This window comes from Ornithorhynchus anatinus, chromosome 7, assembly GCF_004115215.2.
Source record: "Ornithorhynchus anatinus isolate Pmale09 chromosome 7, mOrnAna1.pri.v4, whole genome shotgun sequence".
NCBI lineage: Eukaryota > Metazoa > Chordata > Mammalia > Monotremata > Ornithorhynchidae > Ornithorhynchus > Ornithorhynchus anatinus.
The window spans coordinates 71,349,094-71,360,336 of record NC_041734.1 but is presented as its reverse complement, the minus strand read 5'-3'; the positions used below and the strand labels follow the sequence as shown (position 1 = coordinate 71,360,336).

The window sequence follows — 11,243 nt, the reverse complement described above, 5'->3', positions numbered from 1 at the left end:
TGACTTGCCCATGGTCACGCAGCAGACAAGTGGTAGAGCTGGGATTAGAACCCAGGTCCTTCTGATTCCCAGGCCCATACTCTATCCACTAGGCTATGCTGCTTCTCTTTCTGCCATTGTCTGCTGTGTAATCTTGGGAAACTCACTTACCTTCTCTGTGTTTCAGTTCTCCTGTTCTCCCTCCTACTTAGGCTGCAAAACAGGGACTCTGTCCAACCTAATTAACTAGCATCTACCCCACTGCTTAGAACACTGTTTGACACATACAAAGTGCTTAACAAATACCATTAAAAAAAAGAGAGAGGCAGCCCAAAGGAAGCGCAGAGTCAATTGTTCTGGGGTCAATTCTCAAGTCTCAGTCCCAACCCAGATCCTTCTCAGAAAACCCCACTTTCACAAAATCCTTTGGGCCCACACCAGCCACCCCAAGAGGTCAGTGGTCCCAAGAGGAAATGAAGGAACTTACAGAGAAGTCTGCCCCAGAGGCAGAACCCCCTCAGAGTCAGTAACCCCAACCACCCCGCTCCTGGGAACAAGTGGTTTACTCCCTCAGAGAGGTTAGGGTGCGGGGAGGAAGCAGTAGAAAGCCGGGGGCATGCCAAGAGAGGACTCTCCCTGCTTTACTGCCCTTAAAGGTAGAATTGGCTCTCAGACCTGAGGAACTGCCAACCTCATACCCATCATGGCCCAGTCCCAGGCCAAGTGAAACCCGAAGGCCTAACCAAAAGGACTGGCCATTCGCCCCCTCCGAGATAATAAAAGTAATAATAATAATAATTGTGGTATTTGTTAAGCACTTACTATATGCCCGGCACTGTACTAAGAGCTGGGGTGGGAAGAATAGAGGGGACTCACAGTCTCAATCCCCATTTTACAGATGAGGTAACTGAGGCCCAGAGAAGTGAAATGGCTTGCCCAAGGTCACACAGCAGACAAGTGACGGAGCCGGCTTTAGAACCCCTGATCTTTTGACTCCCAGGCTCATACTCTATCCACTAGGCCACGCTGTTCTGACCCAACAGCCACTTGCCACTTGCCACTAAGGGGCTGGAGAACCCCAGGCATGGAACCGGGGTCTTCCAAGGTCCAGAGAGCCCCAGGCCCTCTTTCTCTGCTCCAGGGGCAAAACAGAACAGGGTCTTACAACTCAGCTCAAATGCCAAAATAACAGCGAATTGACCGCCATCCCCCAACACACCCACTGCGGTCCCCCTGGGCCGGACCCTGGCAAGGGAGGGAGACACCTGTTGCTGAGAGGGTCTGGCAGCTGCTTACAATGGGCTGAGACAAGCGCCGAGCTCCAGGCACTTTGGAGCAAGAGCCCAGCCACCACCTAGCTGAGTCAGCTCGTTGCACAAGAGTCCAAAAGTCCTCCAGAGTTTCTGTCTGGAGCTTATCCTGCCTCTTTTGGGCAGCAAGAGCTGGGGGACAGTGGGTGGGGTGGGGCTGAGGCAAGGATGCAGGGGCTGGGCAGGGAGGAGGGATTGCTTGACCGTAATCGCCGGGAAACAGCTAGAGTACTGTGGACTGGGCCCCCTTTCTGGTCTCCGGGGCCAAACCAAACCAGGAGTTAGCGAGAATCATTTTTCAAACCAGTGAGGAGATTTTTATAGGTCCCACTTAAACAACACAACCAACCCCAAATAACACAGGGCAGAGGAGGCCGAGGGTGTGTCAGAACTCAAATACCATAAATGAGACTGGGAGAGAGGAAGATGTACAGCCCTTTGTTTACACAGGAGTTATGTAAAACATGCATGTAGGTCCTACATAAACAAAAAGTTGTCTATTACCGTGGAGTATGTTTGTTTATTTTGGACAATGAATTGCCCTAGTCCTGAGAAGATTCCAGGAGAAAGTCCCTGCCCTTGAAGGGGGGGCTACAATCTGGTGGAGAGGAAACATGTCTCACGATGCCACAATTTCCGTGAGAACTGGGGATCCATAAGATGAGGGCCAGGAAGGCCAGAGTAGAGAGGGTGATGTGCAGGGAAGTCCTCACAGAGGGAGTGGCATGGCAGAATACTTAGTGTAAGCAAAATGCTGAGTGATACAATGGGTCTCTGGAGGCTGCAGGGAATCGGGGCCTCAACCCCCAACTGAGAAGCAGTGTGGTCTAAAGGATAGAGCACAGGCTTGGGAGTCAGAAGGCCCTGTGTTTTAATTCTGACTCTGCCACTTATCTTCTGTGTCATCTTGGGCAAGTCACTTAATTTCTATATGCCTCAGTTACCTCATCAATCAATGGATCAATCAATCAATTTATCAAGCTCTTATTGGGTGCAGAGCACTCTACTGAGCACTTGGGAGAGTACAATATTACAGAGTTGCTAGACACATTCTCAGCTCACAAACTTTCAGTTTAGAGTGGGAGACAGACATTAAAATAAATAAATTACGGATTTGTACCTAAGTGCCGTGGGGCTGAGGAAGGGGGGAATAAAGGGTACAAACCCAAGTATAAGGGTGATGCAGAGCAGAGTAGAAGGAGAAATGAGGACCTAGTCGGGGAAGGTCTCTTGGAAGAGATGTATCTTCAATAAGGCTTTGAAGGTGGGGAGAGTGATAGCCGGTCGGATATGAAGAGGGAGGGTGTTCCAGGCCAGAGGCAGGAAGTGGGAGAGATAGTAAAGTGGGGATTAAGATGGTAAACCCCATGTGGGACATGGATTGTGTCCAACTTGATTAGCTGGTATTTGCTCTAGTAGTTTGCATAGTGCCTGCCAGTAGTAATCACTTAACAAATACCATAAAAAAAGCCCAAAACCTCACCGCTGCAACCAGTCCTGAGCCTTCCTGGTGCTGACCTCACTGAGATCCTTGGGGCGCTCAGAAACTCATTTCCGATAGAGCCGAGGACTCCTCTCCATGACCACCCCCAACCAATTCCTTAGCCTCCTGCACCCTGACAGGTGGGGAACCCTGGATTCCTGCAACTGCTTCATGTTTATTTTAATGTCCCTATATGTCATTTATTTGAATATCTGTCTTTTCCACTAGTCTATAAGCTCCTTGAGGGGCAGGGATCACGTCTACCAACTCTAACGTATTGTACTCGCCTAAGAGCTGAGTGTAGCAAGTGCTCAATAAATGCTATTGATTGATTCCTGGCTCCAGAATAGGCCCCATAAGGGAGGTGGGTGTCATTGCCTTTGACATCAGGGAGGGAGTTGGGGCGAAATGATCTGTACCTACCCCAGCACTTAGTAGAGTGTTTGACATATAGTAAGCGCTTAATAAAGACCAAAAAAAAAGATAGTCACTAAGGGTGAAATTCTTCCTCAAGGATGGGAAGATTGATCAGTTCCCTACTTAATGAAGCCTCATGACAAGGCAGTGGTAGGGTTGAGAAAAGAACATAGGGGTCTTAGCCCCTAGTCTCAGCACCGTCTTCCACTTCTTTCGCCCCTCTCCCCCAACAGAAGTTTGCCCACCCTCCATTAATGCTACTGCTCTGGTTCCACCCTTTGGCAACCCCACGTTGGACCATTCTTAGCAGCCTCTGAGGGCCTCCTGGAACAACAGGAGACCCTGGGGCTCAGAGAAAAGTGACCCAGGGCTCAGAGAACAGTGACCCGGGGCCAGGCATTGGCCACCGAGAACCCCCATCTGATGTCAGAGTCCTCATCACCGCTGCTCGGGTCCAGCTTGATAGCCCTGTGGGTGCCCACCTCAGTGCAAGCCCCCAGAGGCGCAGTGCCCAGTTACCGCCAGGACCATAATGACAGCACAGAGCCCACCCACATGGCCCCCAGCCCACTATCCAGACCAATGATTGATTGATTGATTTGGGGAGTAGGAGCCCCAGAGAATTCCACCAAGTCCCAGAACAGGTTTGGCACACCACTCCTGCACATCCCACCAGCCTGGCCTGATGTTTGGCACCTCCAGCTGGTCACTAGTTAGCCAGTCCTCACCTGGGGCCCCTGTGCCCCTACCCTCCCTCCGCTTTTCTGGTACACCTGGCCCAAACATCACTGGAGATGGGGGAATCTCAAGGGAAAAAGACAAGGTGGGAGAGGGACAGGGATGGGACCCCCATTGGCAGGGCCTGTTCCCGTCAGCTCAACCCTTCCTCCTTCCTGAAAGACCCAGGCAAGACAAACATCAGGAACAACAAACCCAGATGTCCACTTCCTCCTTGCTCGGCGCTCATATTCCTACCCTTTGGCCCCGATAGGACTCTCTGTGCCCCACTTGCAGAGAGCGGGGGTCTCTCAGAAAGGGTGGGCTGCCCCAAGTTATGTTCCCTCCACTTAGGCCCCCAGCCCCCCAGTCCCCGACCCCCTGCCCTTGGCCCAAAGCCCTCGGCCTCTGCTCTCACCTCCTGGCTTCAGACCTGCTGAGTCCCGGGGGAAGGAAGTCCAAGTCGAGACAGGGAAGGAAGAAGGTTTTAGAAGTAATCCTGCTGCTGCAAGCTAAAAGCCTGCCATCCTCAGCTCCCTGGGCTGGGGCTGGGGCTGGGGCTGGCGTTCCCCTCCCTCACTCACTCGCTTGCTCCCTTGCTGCTCCCTCCTCCCTAGCTGCTGGGCCGGGGAAACCGGCTGACTTGTTCTGACTTGAGTCAGAGGGGAGGAGCAGGTGAGGGCCACATCTTCCTTGGCTAATCCTGCTCCAGAGACCAGCCGGCCGCCACCCAGCTTCCGGGAGAGCCCTAGAGAGGACCCTAAGGGAGCTGAGGAATCCACCTTGGCTGCTCAGCAAGGGCCAGACCCCCACCCCCCGCCCCCACCTCCTCAGATTCCTGCTCTAAGGAGACCTCGAGGGTCAGTAAACTGGGCGAGTCCCAGAGCCCAGCTCCCCCTCTCTTCCTCCTCCTCCCTCCCTTCCTTGGAGGCCCATGGGCGTGTCTGCACGTGTCCCATGCCTCAGTGGCCCTGTCTGGAAAGGGAGGGGACAGAGAGCTGGCGCCCAGGTGCCTGGGAGTGTGTGTGTGTGTGTGTGTGTTGGGGGGGAGGTTGGGGGAGGAGGTGAGGAGAAAACAGAGAAGATTAACTCCTTGATGGCACAGTTGGATTGTCCCAGAGAACCAGGGAGAATATGGGACCCTTCTGAGTCAAAATTTGAGGACTGGGAGTCCAGGATTCATGGAGCCCTGGCATCCAAGAGCTGGGAGAGAGCAAAGGGACCCTCTGGACCAGCCCCGTCTCCAAGGTCAATGCCTTCACCCTCCAAAGGGTCTGTAATTCTACTCCCCCTTCCGCAGATGAAAAAGTGGAGGCTCCTCCCCAACTCCTTCCAGATAGGGCACAGCCAAGGACCCAGGGGCCCCAGCTCTCAGTCTTATATCAAGGGAAGCCTCAGTCCCTTACCCATCTTATCCCATTGCCCAGGAACCCCAGCTCCTTCTGGGCAGAGTTCACTCAAAATGTTGGGGGCAAGAGCTGGGCTGTTTACTACAGACCTGCACTTCTCAAAAACCTCCAGTGGTCCCCCCATTCCTTTGCGCACCAAGTAAAAACGCTTGACCGACAGTTTTATGGCACTCTGTCAGCTCGCATTCTTTCTTTCCACTTTTCTCTCTCACCATGCCACAGCTCACTCTTTTCGGTCCTCTCAAGCCCACCTACTCACTGTGCCTCACTCTCTTTTTTAAAAAAAATGGTATTTGTTAAGTGCTTACTTTGTGTCAATTGCTGTTCAAAGTGCTGGGGTAGATACAAGTTCATCAGGTGGGACACAGCATCTGTCCCTCATAGGGTTTAAAGTCAAATAGGAGAGAGAACAGGTATTGAATCCTTATTTTGCAGTTGCGGAAACAAAGGGAAGAGAAGTTAAGTGACTTGCCTAAGGTCACAAACAGACAAATGGTGGAATCAGGATTAGAATTTAAGTCCTCTAGCTCCCAGGCCTGTGCTTTATCCATTAGACTGAACCACTTCCCATTTCTTCCCAACTTCTTGCTTCCATCCTCCCCTCTTACCCAATACTTTCTCCCCATCTTTGAAGCCCATCTCTTCCAGGAGGTCTTCCCCGATTATATTCCAATCTGCTGAGGACCTAGCCCCCTGGAAAACTGACACTTTAGCACTTCTGCACCAATCAAAGCACTTCAGCTATGCCTTCAAACTATTCCCCTCAGATCCCCTCCTGGTGTGATGAGATTGATGGTAACTGTATTTATTAAGTTCTTACTATGTACCAAACACTGTACTAAATGCTGGGATACACAAAAAACACCAAATGTTCCCGTCCTACACAGGGCTACCAGTCTAAGGAAGGAGGTATGGAATCCCCATTTTACAGATGAGGAAACTGAAGCACAGAGAAGTTAAGTGACTTGCCTAAGGTCACATAGCCAGCACATGGTGGAGGTGATTGGAACTCAGGTACTTTGTCGCTGAAGCCTAAGCTCTTTCCATTAGGCCCTGCTGCTTCTCTGTGACCTTGAGAATCTCTTCTTCCCCAAACTTGATTCTCACATCTCATTCCAAATTCTACTAATCAACTGATCAATCAATGGTATTTATTGAGGACTTACTACATGAAGAACACTGTACTAAGTGCTTGGGAGAGTACAATGCAATGGAAAATGCTCCCTGCTCATAATGAGCTGTTGAAGGGGGAGGCAGACATTAATAGGAATAAATAAGTAATTTACAATATATAATTCAAAGATACATAAGTACAAATGCAAAAACCCATCTCCTCCAGATTCACCCTTCCCGATTCCATTCATTCTGGTCTTCTCTCTATTCTTCCCCCCTGAATCCAGTACACTGTAAGCATGTGACTATAATTTAGATTTTTTGAAATCTTTGTCAATGATACTCACATATGTCTTTTATGCTCTTTGCCCCTATTACTTGTACTTTATGACCTGATTTTCTGCCCTTAAACTTTCAGTTCCTTTGTTCTTGTCCTTTCTCTGTCCCTCCACACAGTGTCCAATAGTGGAGAGTGAGTGCATGCATGTTACTGTGTGTCTAGTTGTCTGTCTTCATCTTCCAACAGACTCCCAGTTCCTCAATGGCAGAGACTGTGTCTTCCTCCTTCCTTCCTTATTCTCCAGTTTCCACAATAAGAACAATTGTGGTATTTGTTAAGTGCTTATGATGGATGGGTCAAGCAGAGGGTTCTGTGCACAGTAAGCACTCAATAAATATGATTGAATGAATAAGAAGCAGTGTGGCCTAGTGGATAGACCACAGGCCTGGGAGTCAGAAGGACCTGGGTTCTAGTTCTGGCTCCACCACTTGTGTTCTGTGTGCCCTTGTGTAAGTCACTTCATGTCTCTGGGCCTCAGTTACCTCATCTGTCAAATGGGGGTTAAGACTGTGAGCCCCACGTGGGACAGAGACTGTCCAACCTGATTACCTTATTATATCTATCCCAGCAGTTAGAAGAGTGTCCAGCACATACACCTTAGCAAATACCATAAAAAAAGATCTGTGGTAGATACACCCCTCTCAGGGTCGCACCTGGAGAGTTTCCAGTATTCTACCAGTCCCGACTACAGGAGGGAGAGTCAAGCAAAGGCATACCCATTTCATTCCTAGCTTGGGCAGTGGCTAGCGAGTGGAAGGCAATCTGCTACAAGTCAAAACTCAACCGTGCTGGGCAGCAGCGGCATAGGAGAGAGTCGAGGGCAGAGACTCAAGTTTACTGCTCTGAAGGAGGCAATGGTAAACCACTTCTGTATTTTTACCAAGAAAACCCTATGGATATACTACCAGAACAATTGCAGATGGAGGTGGGGGATTCTGGGAGAGATGTGTCCTTGGTGTCACTATGAATCGGAGCCAACTTGACAGCATATGACAAGACAATGGTAGATACAAGAAAATCACATCAGACACAATCTCTTTCCCACACAGGACTGACACCCTAAGGGAGAAGGAGAATAGGTATTTCATCCCTATTTTAATATAATGATGATGATGATAGTGATATTTGATAAGTGCTTACTATGTGTCAAGCACTGCATTAAGAGCTGAGGTTGATGTAATATAAGCAGAGTGGATACTGTCCCTGTCCCACATTGGGCTCAGTCTAAGAAGGAAGTAACAGTGGCCCAGGGAAGTTAAGTGACTTGCCTAAAGTCACACAGCAGGCAAGAAGCAGATCCAGGATTAGAACCTAGATCCTCTGATTCCCAATTTTCTTAAAAATGGTATTTGTTATGTGCTTACTATGTGCCAGGCCCTGTACTAAGTGCTGGGGCGGGTACAGTGCTCTGCACACAGTAAGCACTCAATAGTTACGATGGAATGAATACAAGCAAATTGAGCTGGACAGTTCCTGTCCCACATAGGGCTCACAGTCTTAATCCCCATTTTACAGATGAGGGAATTGAGGCCCAAATAACTAAAGTAACTTGTCTAAAGTCAAATAGCAGACAAGTGATGGAGTTGGCATTAGAATCCAGGTCTTTATAGCTCCAGGACCGTGCTCTTCCCACACTGCTTCTCATTAGACTGTACGCCCATCAGTGGGCAAGGATTGTCTCTATCTATTGCCGAATTGTACATTCCAAGCACTTAGTACAGTGCTCTGCACGTAGTAAGCGCTCAATAAATACTATTGAATGAATGAATTCTGTGCTCCTTCCACTTGACACATAATAGGCTTTCACGAACAGTCCATCCTCCATCCGGCTAGCAGATTGACTAGCAGGCTGGCTGACCTCAGTCAGGGTTCAAGGAGTGGCAGAATCTCTCCGTGGAAACGTGGAATGTTAGTTTCAGTCTGTAGCCTCCAGCCCCTCCCCTTCCCACAACCGCTCTCCTCTCCTCACTTCTCCCTCTCCCCACCCCCTCATTCCCAGATTTCCAGCACTCTCACATTCCTCCCTACACCTTTAGTTCAAACAATCTCTGGGCCCTCCCCCAGCCCACCTGACCTTAGATAACATCTCTAGTCTTAACCCTTTTCCCACCCCCAGACACTCTGGGGGCAGCTGAACAGAAAAGGCAAGTCCAGAGCTTTGATGCCTGGCCACCGGCTCCGCCTCCCCCTCCCCTCTCACCCCAAAACAAAGGGCCTGCCACCCCCAAGTCTAGCTGGAGTCAGCCAGACTGAGTGGCAGGGACACCTGCCACAGGATAGCCTGGTCAGAAATGCAGGAGAGAACTTCTGGGCTTTGTGCTTGAGTTTCTCCCTGAGTTATTAGTTTCCCTGCTTAGCTCCCAAGCCTGTGCAAGGGATTAACTAGCAACTACCATAAATTCCTAAAACACCGTGGCTATGGTGCCTACCCGCCCTGGTATATGAAGCACCCTTCCAATGGCTAGGTCCTGAATTATACTCTGGGCTTCACAACCACTTTGACCGAACAGACGGAAGAGGCACCGGGAGTGAACAGGTTTCAGTTATAACTCAAGGGGTCGGAGAAATCCCAGGTGAATGGGGGAAAGGGGCTGCTTTGTGGGGGAAGGGGAAGGTGACCATGAGTTCCACAATATGGGCCACCTGTCCCACCACCTTAAAAAGACTTTCCCAGTCCCACCGCCTCAAATTACTTCCCCCCGAACTCAAAGCCTTGAAGGCACATCTCCTCCAAGAGGCCTTCCTTGACTAAGCCCTCCTTTCCTCTTCTCCCTCTCTCTTCTGTGCTGCCTTGATTTGCTCCCTTTATTCATCCCCCCTCCCAGCCCCACAGCACGTATGTACATACCTGTAATTTATTTATTTTAATGTCTCTCTCCCCCTCTAAACTGTAAGCTCGTTGTGGACAGAATGTGTCTGTTATACTGTATTCTCCCAAGAGCTTAGTACAGGGCTCTGCACACAGTAAGTGCTCAATAAATACAATTGATTGCCTGACTGCCCCCCACCCCCAGTCCAACGAGTAGCAGGGTGACATGGCAGTCAAAATGGTCCAGACCCTACCACGATGGTCACTGACTAAGAGCACGGGCCTGAGAGTCGGAGGGAGTAAAGACTTGGGTTCTAATCCCAGCTCTGCCACTTGTCTGCTGTGTGACCCAGAGCAAGTAACTTCACTTCTCTGTGCCTCAGTTACCTCATCTATAAAATGGGGATTAAGACTGTGAGTCCCATGTGGGACATGGACTGTGACCAACCTGATTACTTTGTTTCTACCCAGTGCTCATTACAGAGCCTGGCACATAGTAAGTGCTTAACAAATACCACAATTATTATTATTATTATTACCACAATGGTCTAGGCTTCAGCTCCCCAGTAGTTTCCACTAGAGCCAAAGCTGGGCACAGGGAGGCCATGGAAGAAACCTCCTGGAGAGCAGCTTAGCACAGCAGGCAGAGATTCATCTGCAAAAATGTATGTGTGTATGTTTCGTCAGGGAGCAGGGTTGGGGAGGTTGGTGTCCATTTCCTCTACCTGAGTGTGTTTGCTGCTCCCCTCATCTTGGGTAAGTCCATCAATCAATCAATCAATCATTTTTATTGAGCACTGCCTGTGTGCAGAGCACTGTACTAAGCACTTGGGAGAGCACAATACAACAGAGTTGGTAAGCACATTCCCTGCCTCAGTTTCCTCAACTGTAAAATGAAGATTAAATACCTGTTCTCCCTCCTGCTAGACTCTGAGCCTTGTGTGGGATAGGAGCTGTGTCGATGATCTGATAATATTGTATCCACTCCAGGGCTTAGTACAGTGTTCATTGTACCTCGATCTCAACTGTCTCTTCTATCACCTCTTGCGGCACATTCTCTCTCTGACCTGGAACTCTCTCCCCCTTCATATGGGACAGACCACTACTCTCCCCATCTTCAAAGCCTTACTTAAATCACACCTCCACTAAGAGGCCTCTCCTGACCCCTGATTCCCCCAACTATTTGCCCTCTCTTCTACATCACCTATGCAGTTGGGTTTGTATCCATTAAGTATTTTGATCCTTATCCCATCCTCAGCCCCACAGAACTTCTGTACATATCCTTATACTCTGCCTTTTCCCTGATCTGTAATGTATTTTAATGTCTGTCTCTGCCACTAGACTGTAAGCTCCTTGAAGGCAGGAACTGTGTCTATCAACTCTATTTTATTTTACCCTCCCAAGCGCTTAGTGCAATGTTCTGTACACAGAAAGTACTCAGGAAATACCATTAATTGAATAGTGGTCAATCAATTATGAGTGCTTAAATACCACAATAATTATTTCATCCTCCCTTAACTAACTACTTTTTGACCATCAGCTCCCGGCACTGGAAGCCACACTTTGAGATACAGAAAATATGGCCATTTTAGGGTCACGGAGATGGAGGCAGCGATGAGGAGATGGAGGAGAGGGGAGGGGGCAGAGAGACTTTAGCCTCCACATC

The 11,243-nt window shown here is 49.4% G+C and overlaps 1 non-coding gene across 1 annotated transcript; it reads left to right on the top strand.

The window, feature by feature from the left end:
• Nucleotides 1-7,403: 7,403 nt before the first annotated feature.
• Nucleotides 7,404-7,541, top strand: LOC114813349. The gene has a single exon (XR_003761071.1). It is a non-coding gene; the product is annotated as a small nucleolar RNA SNORA7 (small nucleolar RNA).
• The last annotated feature ends 3,702 nt before the right edge of the window (nucleotides 7,542-11,243 follow it).